The 16,799-nt window shown below is 51.5% G+C and overlaps 1 protein-coding gene across 2 annotated transcripts in view; it reads right to left on the minus strand.

The window, feature by feature from the left end:
• DRD2 (dopamine receptor D2) overlaps positions 1–2,144 on the minus strand; it is a 64,639-nt gene extending 62,495 nt beyond the window's left edge. For both annotated transcript variants that reach the window (XM_036258742.1, XM_036258743.1), the window contains exon 1: positions 1,832–2,144. The gene's annotated coding sequence lies outside the window, so the exon portion shown is untranslated. The remainder of the gene's footprint in view (positions 1–1,831) is intronic.
• Between the last annotated feature and the right edge of the window lie 14,655 nt (positions 2,145–16,799).

Consider the following 16,799-nt stretch of genomic DNA (forward strand, 5'->3'; position numbering starts at 1 on the left):
CAAGAGGCAAGAAGGGATTGATGAAAGACTCCAATCATGTTCCTTCCAGTTAAAGGAGTTAAAGTTATATGAGAGGAAATTTCTTAACCCAGTGTACATATGAATCACCCAGAAATATAGCTAAAATATGCAGTGCATTCCTGGGCCTCAGCCTGAGATTCTCATTCAGCAGTTCTTCCAGGAACAACCAAAAATATGCAATTTAACCAGATTCTCAGGTGATTCAGATGCAAGAAGTTCATTAAAATGAAAAATTACCTTGGAAAATGCCCTAGACTTCTACAATAAAGCAGAGTCCCCCATTTCCCAGGCACCTCTCATCCCCAGGCTGTGCAGGTACGGTAGAAGGAACTCAGAATGTTCTTCAAGAGAACAAGGCTGGGACTACCATCGCCCTCACTTGGCTTTAGGTCTAACCCTCTCAAACCTCTTTTGTCAGATGTTTGATTTCAGAGAGAGCATTACTTCCCCCACCTCACACATATACCAGGAATTTTGAACACTAAGCAGAGATGTAAAAGGCAGGCGGCTTGGGACCCAGCAAACCACCCTCTGATTCTCTTGCAATTGGTCACATTTACCATGGCTTCTCTCTCTGCCCGCCTTCATCAAACAGCAGCAACAGGGGGAAAGATGAGAAGAATGATTTCTTTTTCAAGTGGTCCTAATTCTGCAGGATGAATCAGGGTTAAGCCTAGTATTTGCATCCAAAGGAGAGAGAATCACTGAAAATCTAGTTCCTGGGGAGGAACAAGGATTAGGCTGAAGGGTTTGCAGCCTGGTCAAAATTCAGAAGTGATTGGGTCTGCAGAGGAAAATGGAAAGATATCCGCAGAGTGTCTTGCACTTCACCTACCTCAGGAGCCCCCAGTACAAAAAGTAGAGGGGTGCCAGGTGGGGCAATAGTGACTCGCTCAGACAGCTTCCCTGTGAAGGACCTGCCCCTGCGGGCTGCCGTGCTGGGACTGGTGTCCATGGCGAAGCCTGTTGTGTACACGTACACACAGCTCCTTACCTCTGCTCCTCCAGAGCAACAGCACCCAGGCGCCCGCCTCAGACAGGGAGGGGGCAGGCCCCTGTCTGGCACTTAGCGCTGCCTCTTGCCTCCGCATCCCGCCCTAACAAGGCTCTTGGTCCACTCCAGAGTCGGACAGTCACTCTCCACCACCGATCCCACCATCACACCCATTCTCAAGTCTAGACAGGTCTGCAACCCCAGCGCCGTCTTCCAGGGGACTGAGCGGTGGCGAGGCGGAACGCTGGTTCAGGACCACGGACAGCGGCACACTGGCCAGCAGCGGGGTGGAGCCAGAACTCGCTTCTCCCTCATCCTGGGCTCCTGTCCTCAGAAACGGAAATGTCTGGGGTCGCACCACCGCAGAGTTGCGGAAAACAGCCCTTCTCCTTCTCTGGCGGTTGGAACCTGGGGCCGCGCTCCCTGGGGCCCCGGGCTCGGGCGCCGGGCAGAAAGCGCCCCCCTGAGATCGCCCTCCGAAGCTCGGCTGGGCGGGCTCGCTCCCGGCGCCCCTCGGAGGCTGCCCGAGCCCTGCCCGCTCGAGCCCGGAGAGACGCCCCGGGCGGCGCGGAGAACGCGAGCGTGGGGAGGAGGGGGGTGGCAGCCGCTGCGTTCCGGCCGGCGCCCCCTCGCACCCCTAACAAGCGGCCCGACGGGAAGTCCGCGGAGAGCCCGACCGCAGGCGGAGCAGTCTGAGGCAGATCGCGCCGGCGGCCAAACTTCTGGCCCGGCCGCACCAGCCTCCCAGCTCCCTCCTCCTCGCCCTGCGACTTGCCTGGCCCGGGGCCGCCCGTCGCCCACCCTGCTGGCGCTTACCTTCAAGCCATAGGGAGCACCGGCGCAGAGACGGCGCGGGCGGCTCGAGGCTTCCGGCTCCCGCCGCATCCACGCGCGGCCGCCCCTCCGTCAGCCGTCTGGGCCGCCCCTTTCCTCGGGGGTCCCCGGCTCCCGGCCCCGCCGCGCCGTGCAGAGCCCCGGCGGGAAGCCGCTCGGCCGGCTCCGGCCTGCGGGGAGCGGTGGACCGGCAGCGGCGGGGCGGGGCGGGGCCGGACGCGGGTTTGGGCGTGCGGCGCAGGGACCGGGCGTGGAGGCGGCGCGGTGCGCGCGGAGGGCGGCCAGCTCCGGCTCTGATCCTGGACAGCTCCGCGGCGCCCGTGCGCGGGGAGCGTGGGAGGGAGGGGCGGGGCCGCCCTGGCCACGGGGCGCCCCGGGGCCCCGCCCCTGGGACAGGCCCCGCCTTGCCTTAGTGTGCGCGGGGGTGCGAGCTCCGATCGCCTGAGCTTGGAGGGAGCGGCGTGGGGGTGGGGGATGCCGCCATCCCTGGCTTTGAGGCAGGAACTGAGCAGTCGACTACCCGTTGCGCTCGCCACAGCCCCGCAAGTCACACCCCGTATATGCAGGGCTGCCGTGACAAGCGTCTTCATCGCCTGCTCGTCTGTTCCCTCCTTTGAGAAGGCAGAGAACAAGGACTGGGGGGCTGGGGGCGGGGGTAGTCCATCCAGGAGTCCCGTAAGGAGGAGAGGTCCAAGGTCCGTTCTCTGACCTCTGCTCTCGGAAACCCTGTGGTCAGCCCCCTTTTGTTGCTTCACTCAGGGGAAAGTCTGCTTGGAGTTGACCTGAAATAAAGATTCAAAGAGGGGCCTCCGGGGTTCCGGTTCACCTTTAAATCCAAACGGAGGTGGGGTGGGAGGAAAGGCGGCAGTGGGGAGGGCTGCTCCACTGAGGTCCTCCGCCCAGTATCATCTGGGCTGCAGAGAGTGTCCTCCCCCCATTACCACCCCCTTCCCTTTCTTTCTTCTTTAGGAGTCACTTACTGACTAGACCCCCTTTGCTGGTCTCTATGTCAGATTCCCGGGTCACAGAGAGGAATAAAACTATGTCCTGCCAGTGCAGAGTGGAGACCTCCAGCAAACAGGGTAACATACCACTGCGGCTCCACAGGAGCCATGGAGCACAAACTAGAGGCCGCACAGGGGGCCGGCCATGGAAGAGGCCTCGTTCCACGGTGAGAAGGCAGCACAGCATTTCAGGCAGAGGGAGCAGCTCCGGCCAAGGACTGACCTGCATGGCAGGGAGTCGGCCCTTGGCTGGAGTCAAGCCACTCTGGGCCACAAAGAGTGAGTTTTATTTCCTCCAATGACCCACACAATTATAGAAAATTGAATTGCAAAGGGCCTTGGCATTCATCTAATCCTCACTTTCATTCTCGGGAAGGGAATTGGAATGGCGGTCAAGATTCCACAGATCAGCGCTGGACCACCCCCCATCTGCCATGCACAGGCTGCCCTTCCCTCCCATGCAACCATCTTTTGGAGGAAATTGGAGGAGGAGTAAGTGGACATGGTATGCCTCTTCCCCTCCTCCTTGCCTTTGCAAGCTTCACAGGGAAATATTACAGCAATCGGGAATCCTAACATTTTGACATATTTGCTTTCAAAGCAATAAAACATTACAGACATAGTTGGAACTCCAGTGTTCCTCTCTGTCTACCCTTAGGCCACCCTTTCCAGGCTTAATCCACTTAAGGAAGGACTGGGTGCCTGCCAGCTCAGCACCTCTGCATGGGTCCAGGGACAGAGCCACCAAGCAGAGAGACCACCCCTCTCCTGACTAGTCAGAGGACTTGGATTGGTGCCCTGTCACCTACCATTTGTGTGACCTTGGCTAAATCATAGAATCTTGCTGAGCCTCAGATTCCCCATTTTAATTGGATTTAGAAGTACCTTTCTCTCCGGCTACATTGAGGATAACAGATGAGGGTGGGTGTTTGACAAACTGAAACCTGGCTGCTCCGAGGTGGAGAGAGTGACTTGCTCATTCAAGTGGCAGGAGAGAGAGCACGATGTGACCCCGTGGGGTGCGCCAACCCAAGGACACTGCAGTTCTGCGCTGCCTTTCGCGATCTTGCATGGCTGAGTGGGCTGCGTGCTGTGCAGCGTGCTGGGGCGAGAGGGAGGGATCGTCTAGTGTTCAATTAGCAAACACCTCGCTCCTGAAACAACAGCACAGCAAACGGTGCACTCCGGATGGCAGGGAACATCTGAGGCCAGCGGGAACTGAGCAGAGGTTCCCCACTTCCAGCGCCGTCGGGGCTCTCCAGAGGTCGTTCAGTGCCTCCCCACCGCCAGGCACAACTGTACTGGGTTCAAGTAGGCCAGGCGGGGGCAGGGTGAGACTTCTCCTTATAGCTTTCCTCTGAGTTTCTCATCTATATGTTCCAGAGTCTGAGTGAGGAAGTTCTTACCACCCTTTTGTTGAAGGTGGTAAGCGAATGGTTGGTAGTTAGGGGTAGGAGATGGGTGGAGGCAGGTGGGGGTTTTGTGGGCCAGTGGGAACGAGGATAAAAAGAACTGAGCCCGCAGATAATAAGGAATATCTAGAACTTCCTTTTGTGCCCCCAAAACTGCCTCCAAGCTGGGGAATGAGGCATGGCTGGGGCTTGTTGAAATCTGATGCCCCCACACACTGTCACAGCCCTTCTGAAAAAAAAAAAAAAAACACAAAAAACGAGGTGCCTTCCCTGGAGGGGTCAGAAGCAGAGCAGGATGAGGGGTGCAGCCTCGGGACTCTGCATAAGTCCAAACTCTGCGACCTGGGAAGTTCTAAATATCTCTGAGCCCCAGTTTCCTCCGCTGTAAAATGAGGATAGAGATCCATACAGCTGGGTTATCGTGAGTTTAAGTGTGAAGGACAACCTACACCCCCTGGTGCTCAAGGTACTTTGTGCGTTCCCCCCTCTTACAGAGAACTTCAGCTGGAGGACGTGCAGACGCCCTCTGCGGGGTTCGAGCTCCAGACTGCCAGACCTACTTTGCAGGTGGAGACTGAGTCCCTATTTTCAAGCTCTGGGAATTTTTTCTTTTCACATCCTCTGTCTTTTGTCATTTTGTTCTTATCCCATTTGCACATGACTCTGACAATGCTACGGTGGCAAGCCTGAGCCAGAGGTGTGGGGCAAAAGCAAATGAACACGTTCTTCTTATACTTGATTATTTCTCTCAAAGTGCAGAAAACCCCAGTGAGATGCAGAGTTCTTGGTTACTGATGCTGAGAGATCCACAGCCCATGTCAGAGTAATCTAGTGGCAGGACTGAAAGCAGGTGAGGCTAGTCCTCCCAAAGGAGGGATGCGGAAGGAGGGGATCCTTTTAAAAAGACAGAGGGTGAGAGCACCATCTCTGACCAAGACAGGTGGGCGGAGAGAGTTCCCTGAGAGTTTTGACATCTGCACACACAATCACCCTTAGGGACGGATTCCTCACTGGTAGACTGCAGTGCGCTGTTCTCCCATCCGAGTGAAATGGCCATTGGACATGTTCTTTGCATCCTCCTAGTTTGGAACGATGAAGAATACAGGTGTGGCCCTGACTGGTTTGACTCAGCAGTTAGAGCGTCGGCCTGCAGACTAATGAGTCATGGGTTTGATGCCGGTCAAGGGCACGTACCTCCATTGCGGTTCGGCCTCGGCCTTCGTTGGGGTTATACGGGAGGCAATCAATTGATGTGTTCCTTTCACATCAATGTTTCTCTCTCTCTATCTTCCTCCCCCTCTATCTGAACTCAATGGAAAAATGTCCTCTGGTGAGGATACAAAAAAAATACAGGTGTGACCCGCTTTATGAGATTCTCTTATACAATTCTTCAGAGTTATGCAACAGAAAAATTAAAGCTCAATTTTATAAATTGATTTAATTGCTTGATCAGAAGAGATCATAAAAATATACACCTTGTTCACAGCACCCTTATTCACAGTAGCCGAAAGGTAGAGGCACCCCAAGTGTCCCCTGAAGGGTAAATGAGAAACAAAATGTGGCATAGCCATACAATGGGATGTCATCAGCTTTAAAAAGGCATGAAATTGGTCACATGCTTCAAGGATGATGAACTTTGAGGACATTATGCTCAGTAAAGTAATCCAGTCACAAAAGGACAAATGCTGTATGATTCCACCTCTATGCGGTGCCCAGAAAAGCCGGAGAGTGGAGTGGGGTGCCAGGGGCTGGAAGGAGGGGTGAATAGGGTCAGTGTTCGAAGGCACAGAGTTTCAGTTAGGAAAATAAAAAAGTCTTGGAGACAGCAGGGTAATGATGGTTGCACAACAGTGTGAACACACTCACAGCCTCTGAACTGCACACTTAAAAAGGGTTAAGAAGTTAAATTATATGATGTGGATTTTACTACAACACAAATATATCGAACTTGGTTTCAGGGGTCACTGCATTTGCCATCTATGTGAAAACAAAATAAAACATCTTGGAAATTACTAGGTAAGTAGATGGAGAAGTGATTGGATTTAAAAAACAATCACGTATATAATTTCTGAAGTTGTATTTAGGGAAGTACAGTCAGTACCTACTGCTTAGGATTTTTTCAGCCTTCTCTATAGTTAATAAAGCATCTTCTCATCTGTGGTCTCATTTGTTTCCGATAGTCTGGGCAGGTCAAGGATATTAATTCTGGACAGCACTGGACAGCACTGGGAAGGCTGTTACAGGGCTCACCCTTCCAGAAGACGGACCGGCACCGAAACTAGGATGTTTCTGATAGTCTGCAAATGCGAGGACCCTCGACCACTCAGGTTTGAATGGTGTGCAGTGCAGAGGAAGCTCCCAATAGGGGAGAAATGCTCAATCCAAGCTTCCTTTATTGCGGGCGAGCAGATCGGGAGCAGAGTTCTGCAAGCCAACCGGCAGCATGTGGGATTCTTTTCCTCCGGACCTGCTCCTCTGCGTGTGCTCGCCAGAGCCGGGGACTGTCCCTGCCGCTCGCACCTTCGCTGCCTCCGGCGCAGTCGGAGTGCCAGTCAGGGACTGTGGATGTAGAAAACAGTTTGGCAGATTAAGCAGAAAAGGAATTCACTGAAGATATTTTCGTAGCTTACGGAGTCACAGGGGAGATTATAGAACCAGGCTGGTGAAACAGGCAGGAACAAAAGAGCCTGATGCTGTGCGGACTTTGACCAAATCCAGCCTACACAGCACTCCAGGGGGAGCTTTGCCATTGCGGGCAAATGCTGGGCGCCAGATGGCATGGCCACACTGCTGGCACCGGACACTGGCATCCCCTGGAACTCTGTCGTGCTGCTTCCGGAAATGGAAAGTGGTGGGGATTTGTGCTGCCTCCACAGTGGCCGCTCTGCTGTCCCTGCTCCTCTGACTCAACAGCGCTTGAGTGAAAATCTGGGGTGTCTGCCGCTCCCTGACCTGACTGAGAAAGAACCACACAGTGAGGGGTTCCTGGCTGAGGAAGGAATGAAGCTGCACAGCCAAACCACAATAACCCACTACACCCAGATGCAAAAAGAAAAGCATCCAGTCCTGATCGCCCTACTTCTACTGCCGCAACCTGTCCGCACCCCACCCTCATGCTGCTGGTCACCATCATCGTCTCCTGCAGATCATTACGCTTTTCCCTGGTGTCCTACCTCCAGCCCAGCTTGCACAATGTACAAGAATGTTTCTAATACAAATCCTGATCATGTCACCCCACTTCACAACCTTCCAGTCTTTTCGTTGCCTTTGAGATAAATGTTAATCTTGTTAAAATGGATTAAATGTCTGCCGCATCTGTCCCCTTCTCTCAGCCCCATGTCTGCCAGTGTCCCCTCTGCATGAATGAGTCAATGAATGAATAAATGAGTTTGGAAAATGTCCCAGAGATGAGCTAGTCCAATGCTTCCCAAATATCAGTCCTTGGATTGGATGCAAAAGAAACTCCTGGGAAACTAAGAAAAAGGTAGAGATTTGGGAACCCAATGCCAGATCTGCTCAATCAGAATTTAGGGGAGAGGTGTTCTCTATTTCTGAAAGCTGATCGACCAATGGTCCTGAGCCCCAGACAGGTAGGGAGGCACTTATCTAATCTATACCCTTCCTTCTGTATATGTGGGGCCAGGGCCCAGAGAGGTTAAAGACTCAATACATATCAATCAAGCTTGGTATTGTAATGATGCAAAACTTAGAGCGAAGTTAATCTGACACACTTATTGTTGTACATATCATTATTATGCCACATGGTAATTAGGCATAAATAGTGGGTAAATTATCCAGAGAAAGGACTATTATTACATTTATAGAAACCAAGTATTTGGGGGGTCAACTCGGGAGGAGGAGAAAGGACCATTGGAACTACTAGGGGGCCTCCAAGCCTGTGACCTGCACTCCAGCAGATCTGATGACGGGGTCTGCCCACGGGTCTGGAGAGTCAGGTGGGAGCTGGGTTGCTAGGAGCTCTTAGCTCAGACTGGAGGAAGACAACACAGCACCTGGCCCCTCCTTCCAGTGGGGGAGGGACTGGACTGGGTGGCGCATCGTGGGAAGAGGAAGGAAACGAGGCTGTAGCAGGACTCAGGTCCTTCCACTGCCAGAACAAACTGAGGCCTGGGGTTTAAAGAAATCCCCTTTTCTCCCTAATTCCAGACAGAAGTGTCTGCCTCACACATTGGAATTGCCTGTTGTGCTCTGAATACATGTGCCAGGCCCACCTCCAGGGCTATGCCCACACTGTTCCCTTTGTCTGAAATGCCTGGCCACTGTCCCTCACATCTCTATATGTCTGATTCCCACTGGTCTTGCAGGCCGGGCTCAAATAGTTGTGCTCCATAGACCTCTCTTGATCTCCCAAACCCAACCCAGACAGAGTGCCCCTCCCCAGTCTTAATAAAGGCATGTACCTCGTCGTGGCATTTATGGCTTCATTATTTGTATTCTTGTCTTATTTTTTAGTTAAGAGTTATATTCTCTGGCTCCCAGTCCCCCTCTCCAACCTGCAGCACAAAACCCATCATAGGGTAGACTCTTGACAAATATTTGCTAAGAGAAATCTCCCTAGTTAGTAATCCATTTGGTATATACTCAACTTAGTGTGAGCTGGTTTATTTCCATTGCTTTAGTTTCCTAGCGGAGAGGCTCTGGGATGTTGACGTTTGGGTGGGGGAGGGGTGGAGAGAGTTGGAGGCAGCGAGGAGAGAGGTCCTGGTGTCCAGAATCTGGACAGAGGGTATCTGGATGGGTTGTGTCAACTGTCTCAGGGCTTTGAGAATAGCTGGGTGTTGTTATATGTCTTGACACTGAGGCATGAGGATATAGAAAGAAGCAGAAGGGAAGGAAGGAGGGAGAGAGGGAGTGCTACAGAGAGAAAGAGAGAGAAGAAGAGGAAGGAGGAGGAGGAGAAAGAGGAGAAGAATGATGAGACCAAAGAAGGAGAAAGAGGAGGAGGAAGAGGAGGAGGAGGAGAAGAAGAGAAGGAGGAGGAAGGAGGAGGATGAGGAGGAGGAGAAGGAGAGGAGGAGGAGGACGAGGAGAAGGAGGAGGAGGAGAAGGAGAAGGAGAGGAGGAGAAGGAGGAGAAGGAGAGGAGGAGAAAAAGAATGATGAAACCAAAGACATAACTGGTCCCTCTTTGTACTTCGAGATACTCTTGCTTTGAACATAGCCCCTTCTCCTCCTCAAATAGGTAGCCACCCCACCAATCACCCAGCCCTGACTGATTTCCTGGTTAGCTTGAGCTAAAGGAGAAGAGCACACAAGTCCAAAGTCAGAAACTTCCTTGTCCATGCTTCTGACAGAGTCAGAGGCTGGCTCTCCTATTTGACTCGTCCTCCCCCAGTTCGATCACATAGTTGTGGTGAGGATCAAATGTGATCCTGTCTACCGAGTGCCTTGAGAAAGAATGCCTGCCCATAGGAAGTGCTACATAGCTGGGGTTGACTCCTACTGGTGATGTGCGTGACCTCTGAGGCAGGTAGACTTATCTCCCACACAGTCCTCAGGACCATCCATGACTGATACAGGAGGGGGCGACAGAGCTTTAGCATCCAGGCCTTGCCCTATGGGAGCATCCCATTTGGACAGAGAGAGGACACAGACCAAGAACACAGTTGCACAGTCATGGGTTGCCTTCAATGGGAAACTTTTCCTCTCATTGTTGGACAACCTATGGCAGCCAATCTATGAGGTTGTTTGACTTCAAAAGTTCTTTCTCAACTGAGACCATCATGAGGAGCTGGACCAATTAGATTTTCTCTATTAGGAATTTGCACTATGAGATTCTCTAGAGAGAATGTTTCCATTGGTGTTGGGAGCAGAAACTGATGCAAGAAGAGATAAGAAGGAGGGAGAGAACACGAGCAACCATAAATAAGTGACATTTATGAGTAAACTGGATTATAAGTAAGCCGAAGGTATGAGGGGGTTGGTCCACAGCCTGAGAGTAGATGAACACGAAGAAGCAGACATGTGGCATAGAAAACACTTCAGTGAAGATGAGAACTACTGAGGGTGACAATCTGTCCAGATCACTAGAGCTACTTGGGTTTGATCCAGTCTTCCAGTTTTGATCTCTGCAAAATCTAGTTAAACTTCAGTTTCTGTTCTTCAAGGCCTGGTTGTTAAACCTTGCTTGGTACCTGAGTCCTAACTATGTGGTTGAGATTTCTGACTTCCTTATTTCCATGTTCTTCCTTATACACTTCTTCCTTCACCCAAAACACAGGCATATACTGACTCAAGGTGACCCAAGAAAGCCTCCAGTCTTTTCCACTGGTGTTCACAACCACCCTGAACTGGGACCTCGTTCCTTCTCCCTAAGACCCAGGCTCTACCTTCTTGCCCAGATCCAGTGCTCTAAGCGGGATCCTTGACTTGCTAAATAACCTCTATCACTAGGGGCTCCTTCTAGACCTCCCCCATCTTCATCAACTCAAGGTCAAGACCTAGAAAGGGTAATGAGACAACAGGACAGTAGAACTCGGGAGGGAGGGACACGTGGTGGTCTACTTACATCTGACAGGAGACTGAAATCCCAAGCAGAAGACCTGGCGGCCCCTGCTGACTACTTCCTGGGTCTTCTTCCGTCCACACCCTGAACTGTCCTTTCTCTGGCTTCTCCAGCTCCATGGCCCTTCTCCATCCTCCCCAAGATGGTCACTGCCCTCGGGGCTCCTGGCATCAAGGCCACCCTGCACCCCCGCGTTCCTTTTTGATATGGACAGAACCCCCCTCTCCTCAGATCAATACAGAATAAGTTGGCATTTTTCAACTATAGAAAACTAGAAGAAAACCAAAACCCAACATAACCTAAAAGGGAAATAATGAAAAGGCCAAGCAAGACACATTCTGTTTGCCTAGAACATGTGCTTCACCCTGGGGCTACTGAAGCCTCACCCCAGGTCGCCAGCAGGCTCATCTTGGCTGGTATAGGTTTGGATTTGTTCAGGGTGGGCCTGACGCAGGGATTCTCGGTGGCTGCCTTGCCTCTCTTCCAGGAGGCCTCCCTCCTGGATGGACCACTTTTTAACACATTAGTCCCTCTTGTCCCTGTAGGTCCTGGCCCCTGGACCTCAGAAGTCTTTATGCAGGCTCTCTTATCATGGCCTTTCTCCACCGGGATGGTTTCTAAGACACTGATAAACCGACCCTGGCCGTGACCCAAGTCCAGAGGTGTTGATCACTACTTGTTAAAGAAGGACACGACACTTCCCTGGACTTACTCTGCTGTCGGCATTGTGGTTCACACTTGGACATTCCGTTTAGTCCTCACAAGCCTTCCAGTTGTACAGATGGTGAAAGGGGTCAGGAATTATTTGAAGAGGGAGTCCGGGGCTCAAAGCTGGTTCCCTCCAACTCCAAGCCCAGTTCTTTGCTATTCATGTGTTCGTGCAGCCTCTGCACCAGGAGGCCAAAGGCCTCCCATCTCACATGTCAGCTCTCACTGGCGCGGGGTGGCCTGGGGTGCTGTGTTGAGAGGCTTATGAGGTACCTCTGTGCTCCGTGGGGGAGCATCATGACGAATCTGAGATATCTGACCTGGGACGACCAGAGGGAGTGACAGGCCCTCCATCTGCCATGTATCTGTTGCCCTTGGTCCAAGCCATTGTGGCAGCCAGACGGCCTAGCAGCGGGCACCACTGTGGCCAGACCGCTGTGCCCTACATCCGCCTCCCGCCACGTGGAGAAACATGCCTCTTCTCAACCAAGACTGAAGACTCAGCTTCGCTACTTACTGGCAACATGGCCTGAGGCAAGTTACTGCACCTCCTTGAGCCTCAATTTGTTTGTCAGTAAAATATCGCTGAGTATAATACTGAACCTCATACGGTTTCCACATGAATCGGCATAATTCATGGTACAATGCTCTACACACAGCAAGTATCTGACAAACAGTAGTAGCAGTAATGGTGGTGGTGGTGATCATTCTGTCAGGGCCGATAGCCCACCCTGTTGCACACACTAACTTCCTGTTTCTACACTGCCGAGGCAAAACGTGCCCAGTCTTCCCAGCTCGCTCATACTCTTCCTTGGCTGCCGTCGGGTCTGTAATCGTCAGTACTGCCCTGTTTACCATGAAGTCTTGTTACTCTCTACTCTGCTGTCAGACATTTCAAATCCTCCCCCTGGCCCCCCTTGTTAATGTGATTACATGTTCAAATTGTTTTATTAAGCTTGTTCACAGACGTGCTAGCATTTAAATCCCTGGTAGAACCCTGGCCGGTTTGGCTCAGCGGTTAGAGCGTCGGCCTGCGGTCCTGAGAGACCCGAGTTCGGTTCCCGCTAAGGGCGCGTACCTCGGTTGCAGTTTGTCCCCAGCTCTGGTCAGTCGTGCGGGTGGCAGCCACTCGATGTGTCCCTTCACGTCCATGTTTCTCTCTCTCTCTGTTCCTCTCTCCCCCTCCTACTCTACCTGAACAAAAAATGGAAAAATGTCCTCGAGGGAGGATAAAAAATAAATAAATAAATAAAAATAAATCCCTGGTAGAACATGGGAGCTAATTATCATCTTCATTGCAGAAGATGACCTGGTAAATAATATGTGTAATTTAATTGTCAAGGTGAACCCCATAAAGGTTAATGAGAAATCAGAACTCATACACAAAGCTTTTGAAATTTCTGGGCAGGTAATTCCCAAGCTTCGGAAGCAGTAGGGGTGAGATTATTGTGGCACTGCAGGCTGCCACCCTTCCTGGGCCTGGACCCTCCAGTGGAGAAGGAGGCTCTTGGACCCAGTACTTTCTTCAGACGTAATTCTTTGAATTAAGCATTTCTTAAGGGCCTTGTGCTTTTCTAGTGAGTTAGGACTGCCTCATCCTCCAAGGACATCTATTGTTTTCCCCACATGGTGAGTCCTAGCAACTAACTCTCCCGGCTTTGGATTCTCTTTCCAGGAACACCTGGCACCTTCTTTCCCCAAGCGGCCCAGCCGCGCCGCACACCTCTGGCGAAGCTCTCCTGCCGCACCCCTTGGGCTCCTCCACCGCAATGCAGATGCCACGGCTCCCTTGGAGCCAACTCTCCAGCGAAGAAACGTTCCGTTCCCTCAGACTCTTCAGCTGAGCAGCTCTTCTCTCTCGCTAACTGAAACTCGGATGGCTCTTTCCCAAAAATGTTGCTTCACTGCAGGCTTCTCAATTAGGAATGGCTCTTTCTTCCACAGCCCAGAAAAGTCTCTGTCGGAAGTTAGAGATGACTTTCTCCTTGTTCCCTGATACTGCTTTCAGAAAATCTGCCTCTAACCCCCTGCAAGACCTGCCTCCCTGAGGCTCATGTCCCTGCCCCTTCTCATCTTGTCTTCCCCAGGCCCCAAGACATCCATCCCCACCCCGCTGCCCCACCCCTGGGTGATTCCATCGTCTGCATGGACCACCCATCCAAGCCCTAGGCCCCCAGTGCTTCCATCACCTGAGCTATCGGCACCTTCGCCTGCTCCTCGCGTCAGCGGGCCCCGGCTCCAGCCTGAGTCTGGACAGCAGCTTGGACCCTCCACTGCAAACATTTTCATTCCAAAGGATTCACTCCGACTTCGATCTCTTATCTTACCATCTTTACTGAGCTACTTGTACCCCGTTTCATCTCCAGCCTCGTCAGTACCTCTTGTTCCCTGCGCTCACTCACCTATTGGTCTTACTGTTTTTTTATTCTTCTCTGTCTAGCCAGGACGCCGTGGTTTATCATTTGCTCTGTTCCACTGCCAATATTTTATCCTCTTGCCATCGTCATTTCCCAAGTTTCCCATCTTCCCACCTATTCAGTAATTTCCATATTCCGTGCGTGTGTGCGTGTGTGTGTGTGTTTACATACTTCTCTAACTTCTCTGTTGTTAACTCACAATTCTTTCTTGCTCCCCGTCTGTGCCACGGTTCACTGTGGGCAGAGTATGTTTTCCCTGACCTACTGACGTTGAGATTGAGATTGTCATGTGACTTGTTTGGGATAGTGGAAGGGACAGTGTGTCTGTTCTGAGCTGTGGCCTTAAGAGACCTCGCATGCTCTGATCCTCCCTCTTCAGCCCGTGCCAACACCACGAGAGGGACATGCGCTGGCTCACGTACTGGCCCAAGGAGGGGGAGAGGCCCACAGAGCAGACCCGGATTCGCAGACCTACGACAGGATGCAGCCAGCCTGCAGTCACATGAGTGAATCAAGTGACTTTATTCTTACCGTAAGCCACTGAAGTTCTCCGTTCTTCGCCAAGATGGTCATTGCCCTCGGCCTCTGGACGGGGTTGCTCCTTATGCAACATTATCGCATCCGCACTTGACTAGCTCAGTCTCCTTTATCTTAATCTCCTTTCTTCCACATATTTCTCACCAATATCTAATTATGCTTAAGTCTCTCCCATCTTACAAACTGTACGTCACACCCACCTGAGTCCTCTTCTAGCTATGGCCCTTCCCAGCCATTCTCTCCTCAACGACGATTCTTGAAGGGTCTCTTCTCACTGCCTCTAGGACTCACCCCTCATTCTCGCTTCGTCTTCCTGTGGTCTGTCTCTGCTGCCCTACCTCCCTGACACTCTTCTTGCCAGAGTTGCCATTTACCAGCAAATACTTACTGAGCACCCACTCTGTGCGCTGGCTGGACACTGGGCAAGCGCTCTGGCTGGACACTGGGCATGTACTGTGGCTGGACACTGGGCGTGCTCTCTGGCTGGACACTGGGCTTGCACTCTGGCTGGACACTGGGCAAGCGCTCTGGCTGGACACTGGGCAAGCGCTCTGGCTGGACACTGGGCAAGCACTCTGGCTGGACACTGGGCATGCGCTCTGGCTGGACACTGGGCAAGCGCTCTGTCTGGAAAAGATGGGCATGGAGCTCGTGGTCTGGGGGCACAGAGATGAGGAACGAGGCACAGCCCAGTGAGATTGGACCTGAGTGGGGATATGAAGACTTCACATGGGAGGGCGCAAAACCCAGACCTGGAGGTCAGGGAAGTACCTCCAGAGGAGGTGACATCAAATTTGAGAAAGAAGGGATGCGTAGACTTAGCCAGGCAAAGGAGGGAAGGAAGCTCCAACTGACTGGGAAAAGTGTGATATTTTTAAAGACACAAATCCCATCAAAATTACTGCCTTGCTTAACTTAAAGCCTCAGACATTCTCCTTTGTGTCCAGGTAGCCATGGGAGGTTCTTGTTTATGATTTTGTCCCCACCGGGCTCACAGTAGGAATTTGATAAATATTTGGTAATACAAAAGAATTAACAAGACATTCATAGGTGAAACATGAGAAGCACAAAGTTTGCTAAATTCCCTAGAAGGCTACTGTTGATCATTGAATGCTATAACAAAACTACATTAGTATAATGTCTAGTTTAATGTTGGCTGCATAGCTGGTGCTTGATAGAAGCTTATTGAATGCACATATGTTTGGGAATTTAGGGAACTTAAATTATAATCTTGTAATCCTCACAACATCGAAGTGAAAAAAAACTGAATTTCTTAAAGGTCAAGTAAATTTCTCAAGATCGCTCAGCTAAGTCCTGAAGTGGCCATTGGATGCCAGGGCTTCCGGTGGCAAAGTCTGTGCTCTTCCCATGAAACACACACAGGCCAGTGCCACGTAAGTCATCGCCGTGGGAGGCCTTCCCACAGGTACGCCGGGCGCTGGGCTGTGACAGATCCGTAGCCCAAAACTGGTTCAGAGGAGGAACTGCTGGCGAGAGGACCAGCCCGAACACAGGAACGGAAAGGGGGACAGAGGGGAGGCTGGCGAGCTTCAGACAGAGGGCTGGTGGACCCCGAGGATCCCGCACATCCGAGGATCAGACCGAACTCAAAAGGCTGACTCTGGAAGCGCCAATCCAACCTTAATATTTGAGCATCAAATGGTTCCTGATACACACATCCCGGGCAAAAAGAAACATGATCACTAACGCAGAGTGTCATCGAAGAGGAGACAATACCCCAGAGCTGCTCTACCCTCCACAGGCCTCCATGAGACACTGTATACATGCATAATGCTAGACGTGTGTGTGCAAGTCCCATGTGGGCCACCCAGTAGGACCAGCAAAAGCTGCCTCTTTCCTAGTCAAAGCTGTGTGAACCACTGGAATGCATAAGGCCTTGAATGGATTTGAGTGTGAAGTTATACGCTTATCTGTTTGCAAATCCTCCAATGGGTATGAAGTCTCAGTTATGCAAGATGCCTCAGTCCCAGCAGAGACCCGCCCACTGTACGTGGGCCTGGACTTGACAGCACTGTACTGAGCACTTACAATTTTAAGAGACAACACTTAACATGAGATCTGTTAATTTTAAGAGAACAGATCTCATGCTAAGTGTTGTTAACACACACAAGTAGACCACAGAGAGGCCCAAGGAAACTTTTGGAGGTGATGGATGTGTCTATTACCTTGACGTTTTCACAGGTGTAGGCACATGTTCAAATTCATCAAATTATATGCACTAGATATATGCAGCATGTTTGTATATAAATTATACCTCAATAAAGCTGTTAAAAAATAAAAAGAAACATCTGAGGTAAAACTGGAGAACATAGCTTTATTATACAAA

The sequence above is a fragment of the Molossus molossus genome, unplaced genomic scaffold, assembly GCF_014108415.1.
Source record: "Molossus molossus isolate mMolMol1 unplaced genomic scaffold, mMolMol1.p scaffold_m16_p_13, whole genome shotgun sequence".
In the NCBI taxonomy this organism is placed as follows: domain Eukaryota; kingdom Metazoa; phylum Chordata; class Mammalia; order Chiroptera; family Molossidae; genus Molossus; species Molossus molossus.